This window comes from Beta vulgaris, chromosome 2, assembly GCF_026745355.1.
Source record: "Beta vulgaris subsp. vulgaris cultivar EL10 chromosome 2, EL10.2, whole genome shotgun sequence".
In the NCBI taxonomy this organism is placed as follows: domain Eukaryota; kingdom Viridiplantae; phylum Streptophyta; class Magnoliopsida; order Caryophyllales; family Amaranthaceae; genus Beta; species Beta vulgaris.
The window spans coordinates 40,288,492-40,297,989 of NC_079203.1; positions in this window are offsets into that span (position 1 = coordinate 40,288,492).

Below are 9,498 nucleotides of genomic sequence, written 5' to 3' on the forward strand. Positions count from 1 at the left end.
TTGGGCAAAATAAAGGCATTTACTTTGAGGTTTGGATCACAAAGATTTTTAGGTAGGTTGACAGTTTGAGCCAGGGGTTGGTTTGTTACCCAATTATCTAGCCAAAAGAGAATGTTAGCGTCATTACCCACTTTCCAACGAATACTTTTTCTTTGGATTTCTCTTTGGGCTAAAAATTTTCGCCAAATGTAGGAATCTTTAGCTTTTGGGGTGCAATGGAAAAAAATGTTTTAAAGAGATACTTGGCTTTAATGAGTTTATTTGACCCATAAATTGTCAGGTTTTGAGAAGATTTTCCAACCCAGCTTGGCAAGAAAAGCTTGGTTGAGGGGGTAGGCTCTACGTAGACCAAGTCCACCAAGGGCTTTGGGCATACAAATTTTAGACCATGCAATTGGAGGAGTCCCATTTTTATCTTTATGTTGCTTCCAGAAGAATTTTCTGTGGAGAGTGTCAATAGAATGACATACCATTTTAGGGATGAGGGAGGTAGAGCATGAGTAAGCCGGGAGGGCTTCAAGATTTGACTGTATAAGGGTATGCCGCCCAGCTTTGGACAAGAAACCAGACTCCTATAACTTAATGCGATCTTGAGTTTTATTAAGGATATGTTGGTAGTCGCTTTTTGTCGGGTAATGAGTACTGAAATGGGCTCCTAGATAGTGGCCTAAGCATGACTTTAGAGTCATGTTAAAGAAGCTAGCTTAGGCCGCTTTGCGACTATGCGGAATCATTTTTTAGAAAATAACAAGACGATTTGTGGAAGTTAATTAGCTGCCCTGAAACATGGCAAAAAGAGTCGAGAATAGATTTTAGATTACGGCAAGCTGAAGCCGTAGCTTTGCAGAGAACAAAACTATCATCTGCAAACATTAGGCATGGAATGTTTTGTGAACCAGGACATAGCTTGAAAACAATTCCTAACTTAAGATCATTGCTTTGGGTGTATAGTTTTTTGATGAGAACGTCCATGCACAAAATGAAAAGATAGGGAGAGAGAGGGTCCCCTTGCCTAAGTCAAGGTGAAATTGAACCATTAATATTTATGGAATAAGACACTTTGGCTACACATTCCATGACCCAGCCTATCCATTGAGCAGGGAAACCTAGGCTTTGGAGGGTTTGGTGACGAAAGTCCCACTCTATGCGATCATACGCTTTCTCCATATCCAGCTTGAGTGCGCACCACCCTGTTTTATTTTTGGACTTGTGAAAAGAATTGAGCACTTCCTGAACAATGAGAATATTATCATGAATGGACCTATCGTGCATGAAAGCGTTTTAGAGTGGGCTAATGTGTGTTTGTAAGAGAGGGCTTAAGCGTTGGACCAGAATTTTTGAAATAGCTTTGTAGACGGAATTCACTAGGCTAATGGGTCGAAGGTGGTTCGGAGTTTCAATTAGATCTTGTTTTGGAATAAGGGTTAAAATGATGTGGTTCAAAGATGGAGGAAGTTTTCCATGAAAGAAAAAACTTTTGATGGCTAAAGATAAATCATGGCCCACAATGTGCCAATAAGTTTGAAAGAACTTTGCGCCGAAACCATCAGATCCCGGAGCCTTGTATGGGTTCAAAGAGAAAAAAGTGTCTTTAATTTTGTCATTGGTAACTGGTTGAAGAAGAGAGTAGGACTCGTCAGCACTTATAACGGGGGTAATGCAATTTAGATCCAGTGATCTTGAGTTGCTAAAAGAGGAAGTGAACCGGTCTTTGAAAGAACGTACTATTGTCGATGCAATATCTACTTGGTTAGTGATCCACCCCTGAGAAGGAGATTGTAGCCTGTAAAAATGGTGGAGGTGGAGTGCCGTTGTTTCATTTTGTTATGAAAGAACCGGTTGTTCCTGTCGCCTTGGGTTAGCCAAACTTTTCGATAATGGGAGGCCTAATATTGTTGGCCAAATAATAAAACTTTTTCCTGTTGTCTGATCAACCTGTTTATATGACTGACGAGAACTGGATTAGAAGGTTGGGACCAAAGACGTTGTTGTAGGTCGGAGAGCTTTTGTTCGTTTATTACTAGCTTGTTTTGATTGTTACCGAATTTTGAAGCAGCCCAGACTTTAAAATGAGATTTGATGAGAACTAGGCGTTTTTGGATGTGAAAAAACCTAGAACCATGAATTTGGTGATTCTAGTTAGTAGCAACAAGGTTGAAAGATTCTGGATCCAAGGCCCAAGCGTTTTGGAACCTAAATGATCGAGGCGACGAGGTGGTACTGGGAAGGAGATCTAGAATTAATGGGGCATGATCTGAAACCGAAAAAGGTCCATAAAAAAGTCTTGCATTTGGGAAGAGGGAGAGAAGTTGGGGATGGCCGAGAGCTCGATCAAGACGTTCATAGATGGTAGAATTATGCATAGTTTTTTGCCACGAAAAAGCTGGGTGAGCACATGGAAAATCAAGAGTTTGATAACGAGTTAGAAGGGCAGGAAGCCTACTAGAAGGTGTGATGATGGGGGCGACCCCCTAGTTTGTTTTTTGAATCCAATAATTCATTAAAATCGCCTACTAGGATCCAGGGCAAACTTACATTGTCCAAAAAATGATGTAAATCTGCCTAGAATTCTGGTTTATCCCGCTCTTGGGCAGGAGCATATAAACCGGAGATCAATAAATTGGCGTTTGACTCTTTGTGAGTGATGTTCAGATGGACACATCTATTTGTTTTTTTCGTACTGTGCAAAATAATATTGTTACCCGTTCCAGAGGACCCATAACCCTCCACAATGGTTGGTTAGATCAATCACAATTTTGTTGTCAAAATGAAGCGCGCGTAGGATTGAGGAGCTATTTCGTGAATTCGTCAAAGTTTCTAAAACAAACATGATGTCTGGCTTGAATTTATTTTTGAGGTAAATTAGTTCAGCTAATGCTTTTGGCTTTTTACCCCCTTGAATATTCCAGCTAATAACTTTCATTGATAAACAAACTTAAAAAGGTTAACATAACCCAATGAGGCCCAATTAGCGAGATTAGTCATAGGCGGATGGTTGGACATCCGGGTCAAAACGGGATCCAGCAAATCCATTCCACATGAAAAATACAGTTGGGGGAAAAGACAAAGCGTGTGAAGTGTAGCGGAATTAGCAGAGAGTACAAAAAGATCAGGTACGCAGGCCCACCTTGTAAAGCAAATTGGTCGTTCCAAGAGGAAAGAGCCCAGGTAAAAACGTCCCTGTTTAGAATGCACAAAAGTGAGCCAACATTAGAAAGAAAAATAAAGAAAGTTTGGGATAAGGGGAAACTGCAAGTGAGCAGTTTCAGTAAGTAAGCAAAAAGGGAACAAACTAAAAGGCAGCTTAACAAAGTGCACAACAGAAGGTAGAAAAGAGAACATAAATTATCATTAATAGAAGACTCCCATAATAGATAAGAATACAATTTTGGGGAGTGGGGTGACAAAAGAGACTTCCAACATCGGGGGAAAATAAGGACATAGACAGTAATAGGCAAAAGTTGCCCCCAGGTATGGACATTAATAACTACAAAATGATGAAGAAGTCTATAGCTTAAAACATAGAAATAACAAAATAAAGTAGAAGTCATTAGATTGTAGACGGAGAAGAAGGAGATGGAGCTTCAAAGTCATCTTGCTTCCTGCGTTTGAGACCATCTGGTGCAGTACTATCACCAGGTGCAACTACCAGGTTAGCAGCCACAGACCCACCCTCAGTCATATCAGCATCGAGAAGCAGGTTCGGGTTATGATGAACAACCCCAAGAGCACCAAGGAATTCATCATCCAAGTCATCCTCATCCAGGGGAGGTGTGGCCTCAGTTTCAGGAAGAGGGTGAGAGTGGAGAGGAGGGTGAAGCTGCACATTATCCTCAGCATTGATTTGGAATTCCGTCAAGGATTCAAAAGCATTAGCAGTGGAGATTCCCGAGCCAAAGTGTTGAGCAGGGGCTGAGGAGCTAGGTAGACGGGGGAAATTTTGCTCATCACAAGCAACAGCTAGAGAGGAGGTAATGCGTGGATTAAAACGCCTGGCAGGGAAGGGCCTCCGAAATCTAGGATTTCCCCGAGCATGGGCCTTAGGCTTTCCTCTTCTTTGAGGTTTAACAAAAATCTAATTAGAGTCCGAGGAGAGTGAAGGATTGAGGTGACTTGATTCCAACTTAGCAACAACTAACTCAAGACATGGATCAGGTTTCTTTGGACATTGAGTAAGGAAATGCCCTTCGTGACCACACAGAGGGCAAACCTCATGAACCCCCTCGTAAGAGAGCAAATCTTCGTAACTCCTATTTGTGATCCAATGGAACCTTTTGTAAATAATTTTAAAAAAAAATTAATTGATTGAGACTCTATTATCCTCAACTTATTAAAATATGTTTCAACAAAAATAAGTTTTGGAAAATAAGTTAAGTTCATAAAGTAAGTTAAATTCAATAAAATTATGTTAAAATTTTTGCTCTCTTTTAGGAGATATTCTCCTCAACTTATTAATATAAGTTTCAGCAGAAATAAGTTAAGTTCATTAAACATAAGTTCAGCACAAATAAGCTGAGAGAACAAAACATAAAATGAAATTTATATATTCATACTGAACTTTGTTAGACTAAATTGTCTTTTAGTGAAATAATTTTTACAGATTGAAATGGGTCATTTCTAATGAAAATAATTTAATTGATTAGATTAATTTTAGGGAACTTTAATATTTGTTAGTATTGACAACAATAATAATAGTAGTAGTAGTAATAAAAACTATTAAAATAATATATTTATATATTTATCAATAGTTTATCATACTACTATCATTTGTTTCTCAATACAATTGAGATGATTGTACTTCTAATTGTTGTTAGATATTTCATCTTCTTTAAAAAGTTACTATTATATTAAAAAAAAATTAAATCAATTCTTTAAGCTAATAATATAACTAACACTTCATGTTTACTTTTGTAACAAACACATCTTAACTATTATTTTTCTTACGAAGGTATACATGTAGATGAATAATTCTAATTACTATTGCTTCCAATAAATGATATAGAATTCAAATTAATTGTAATAGATAAATTAAATGAACACACTATGCTTTGATTTGCATCACAACATGTAATTTTTAATTGGCATACATATGATCTTCTTCCTCCTTGTAACTTGTAATGGGTTGCCAAATTTTGTGCTATCTTAAATTCAAAATTCACTCTTTTCTATCATTATCGAGCTTCGTAATGTGGATGTTGACTAACTTAGTTAGTTAAAGGCTTGGGAGGTGGTGCCCAAGATTTGGAATAATCAAATATCATTTACATCAATTATTATCTTTATGACTCTTTCTACACCAAAAAAAATCGAGCATTATAATTAGTCCATACCTAGGTCCAACACGTCCATGCAATAATTTGTGAAAGTGTATTTGGATTTCAAACTTGTGCAAGTGGATAAAATTGTGAAAAGTAAATGTCGATAAGATGTTTGTCTACTATATAGCAAATAGTTTTCCTCCATCAAGAACGGTTTTCCTTTTTATTTTTGAGGGAAAAAACGAGCCAAGAAGATTATATTAGATCAAGTCCCACCAAAGTTTAAAGACTTTGGGGGAATGAGTTAGTCGGGTAATGAGTAGTTTGTGTATTTAGTTTTACATCTATCTGCGTCGGAGTGCATGTATGAATGTTGGTTTTGTGCCCGTCATGGGCAGTTGCCTAGTTGGTAGCCTAGATGGTAGTTATAAAATTATGTGTGGATATGGGTATGGAGTGGGTGGGGTACACTTATTTTGAATGGCTCGATTACCACGCACAACTAGAGATGGTAATGGATCTTGGACCCATCCCAGATCCGTGGATCCAGATCCGTTTTGAAGGATCTGGATCTTGGCATTTTGGACCCTGCGGATCTGGGTTGGATCCGGATCCCACACAAAAAATACGGATCTGGACCCGTAGATTCGTTTTTTATAGTTTGAATATTTTAATTTTTAATTAGTAACTTAAGGCTACTGTTTATCTCATTCTCATACAAGATTGAAAATTTTAAATGTTGGGATGTTGTTATATTGTAGGTTGGTGAATGTTATAATAATTATATCATTTAGTGATAAAATATTGGCCATTGTTTGTACAACTTTTTGGAGAAACAGTCAGATCCAGATCCAGATCTGTAGAACCGTGGATCTAGTGGATCCGGGTATTGCCTTTTAAGATCCGTAGGATCCGGTCCGGATCTGGGTCTAGGCTCAAAAAATGGATTCAGATCTGGTACCACCAAGAACCGGTCCAGATCCGGCCCGTTGCCATCCCTACGCCCAACCTTGTCATCTCTCTTATTTCATGCCTTCATTTATTTATTTTGAAACGCTCATAGATCCAAATAAATATTTAACCAGTTCTTATTATTAAAAAGAATTTAGCCTACATAGGCCATGTTTGGCAAAACTAGCTGTCTGAGGTAGCGAGTAGCTGTTGCAGTAGCGGGTAGCTGTTGCAGTAGCGGGTAGCTGTTGTAGTAGTTGTTAGCTGTCAACATTTAGAGTAGGTGTTTAAATAATAAGTGTTTGGCAAAACTAGCAGTTGGAATTGAAAAAATACAATATTACACATATATATTAGATTTATTACAAATTTAATTACAACATTTTTATTAATTAGCTTCATAAATAAATTCAAATGCTTATACCCCCTAAATAAATCAATGCGTACACATAAAATTAGAAAATTAATTAGTTTTCAACAACTATCGATCTGCGTCGTTTAGCTTTCCATAAACAATCGGCTATATGGTCACGAATTACTTTCATTTCTGTACAACTTCCACTCCAGTTTCACCTTGTGTGATAGGCTGAACATCGGGAAGCTCAAATGACGGTATAAAATTAGGATAATGCTCTAACACTCGAAAAAGAGGATCATCCAGTGAATTTATTCTAATGTAATTATGCAATGCAAATGTAGCAACAATCATTTGAATTTGTGTCTCGACACTAAATTGTGGCATTTTGGAAAGTATTTTCCATCTCTACTTGAGAACTTCAAAACATCTTTCAATACAACTTCGAAGAGATAAGTGCCAACGACGATCATTTTTTGGAGGCACGTTTTGGAATTGAGATTTATGATACCTCAACTTCGGATATGGTACTACGTAACCTTTTCAATCTGGATAACCTTTATCGGCCAAATAGTACTTACTTAATTAGAATCCAAATTAAATAGTCAAATTTATTATAGTTTAGCACTATAAATATACCTACAATTCATAAATAATAATCTTAAGAAAAGATAGAAAAACACATAAATTTAAAACACACCTTCAGGTGGTTTAGGAAACTTCATTTCTAGAGTTTCAACTGCATGAAGGAAAACACGAGTATCATATACCGAACCTTCCCATCTTGCTGATATAAATGTAAAGCACATATCAAAATCACAGGCAGCCAAACACATTAAATGTGGAAATTCCTTTTCTTCCTCTATATGGCATCTGTAGGGCCTCCGGTATGCATGCTTCCATATGGGTACCATCTATACATCCAATAGCATCCTATATAAGAAAAAACACAACATAAACCAGCTTTAAGTAATATTTAAGCTAAAATATATACTAAAACAATAATATTACATATATACCTTAAAAAAAGGCATGTATCTAGTATCAATAGCTAGTTTAGCTGGCACGCTTTTGAAATTTGATCATAAGGCCTTATAATATCATGTGCAAGACCTTTCATATTTCGATTAGAAATTGAATTGAGAACATCATGAATCATCCTATTGATAGATTCACCAGAACGCTGAAAACGCTCAAAAAGAAGTCTATTTGAGATACCTTAAGCAAGATCATACAGAAATATGCCAACTTTCTCATAAATGGACATGTTACGTGTAGATCTTAACCCATATTTTGACAATAAATCCTTACATAATCTCAAAAATACTTGTGGCTCCATTCGAAATGCATTGACGCATCGAATAGGGTGATCGTTCAACACTTCTTCCATCCATATCTTTGATGTTAGAGTTGAAGTCATGCATGGTTCTTTATGTATATACTTATAAAAATATGTGGTTATTGAAGAGATTGTATATGCAATTGCAATAATCATAATTTTGCGCTTTCTTTCTTCATCGATATCCATAGTTATGATGAGCCAGTCAAACATAAAAACAAATCACAACTTAATTTATCAGTAATAAAGGTTTAGAATAATAAAATATGAAATAAATTCTATCTTTAATTGAGAAAAAATTAGAAAGAAACAGTCCACAAATTTGACAAGTAACAAAACTCGAAATTTATTACAAGTAAAGCGAATGAAAACTAAATACTACAGAAAACTAATTGTTTTTATTATCATACAAGCGTTGTAACCATATAAGCCTAGTTGTATCTTCCTCCATGCTTAGGAAAACTTCCCTTTTAGTTGCATTTTCAATCAAATTAGTAGCATAAAACCATAGATCACTGATTTTCTCCAAGATATGATCGTCTATCATGCGATTGATGATATTCATTGCAGCAGAGATTGTGAACATGGATGGATGCATGCTAGAATCAGTAGTTGAACTACTTTGGCTCATTAGTTTAACACGTTGTGTCATTTCACTAATTTCCTTAGCTAACATCGAAGAACCAGCTGATTGCCTCCTGCTACACTTCATTTGGACGTTATTTTGTGATGTTGTAGGTTACTTTTTGTCCTTTTTTGAGGCACGAATGCCATTGGTTGTACCTTCAGTATTCGTTTGTGAATTACTACCCAAGTTACCTAAAGTAGAATCAACTTTTGCTTGTTCCACAAAATTTTGAAAGAAAGTATCTTCGTTCAATAAAGCATCAGTAAATTGAGAATTTTCTAAATAAGTATCAGCTCCATGACTTTCACTATCTTCCCCCTCCAAATTTCCAGGTTCTATGGTAAGATCTTCAACGGGGTCCATAGAAGCTACCTCGATCGCTATTGCCAAACAAGGCCATAGTGCAGCAGAGAAACTTGTTGTAAAAGGTGTAACAAAATATACACCCCAGTAGGAAAAAAAGAAAAGAAAAGAAGGGAAGATTATGTCTTGTGGATAGGGGTAGGTAAAGGGTAAGGTCAGACCGGAATTTGGATAGGTCCGGATTAGGATTTGGACTGTACGATATCGGATCGAAGATTTCCGTTCGATTCCCGATCTGCCAAAAATTACGATTTTGGGATTCTTCCAGACCGGTGGAACAAAATTTTTGTAATTTTAGGAAAAAAAATAGTTTAAAGGTTAAAAATAATTTCAAATTATGAAGTTAGAAAGGTAAAAACCTACTCTTTATTAACTTTAAGATTCTTGTTTCAGAATTTTTAAATTTTAATTATGTAATATACAAATATCTATAAATCTAAATAAAAAAAAATTTTTTAAAAAAATGCAAATTTCGGTCCAACAGGTCCAAAATCGGACCGGAACGGAAAAATCCGATTCATATCGGACATGACCAGAAAATTTTCCATCTGGTCCTGGTCCAAAAAAATTCCAGATTGCGGTCCAGCCGGTCCGGTCCTAGATC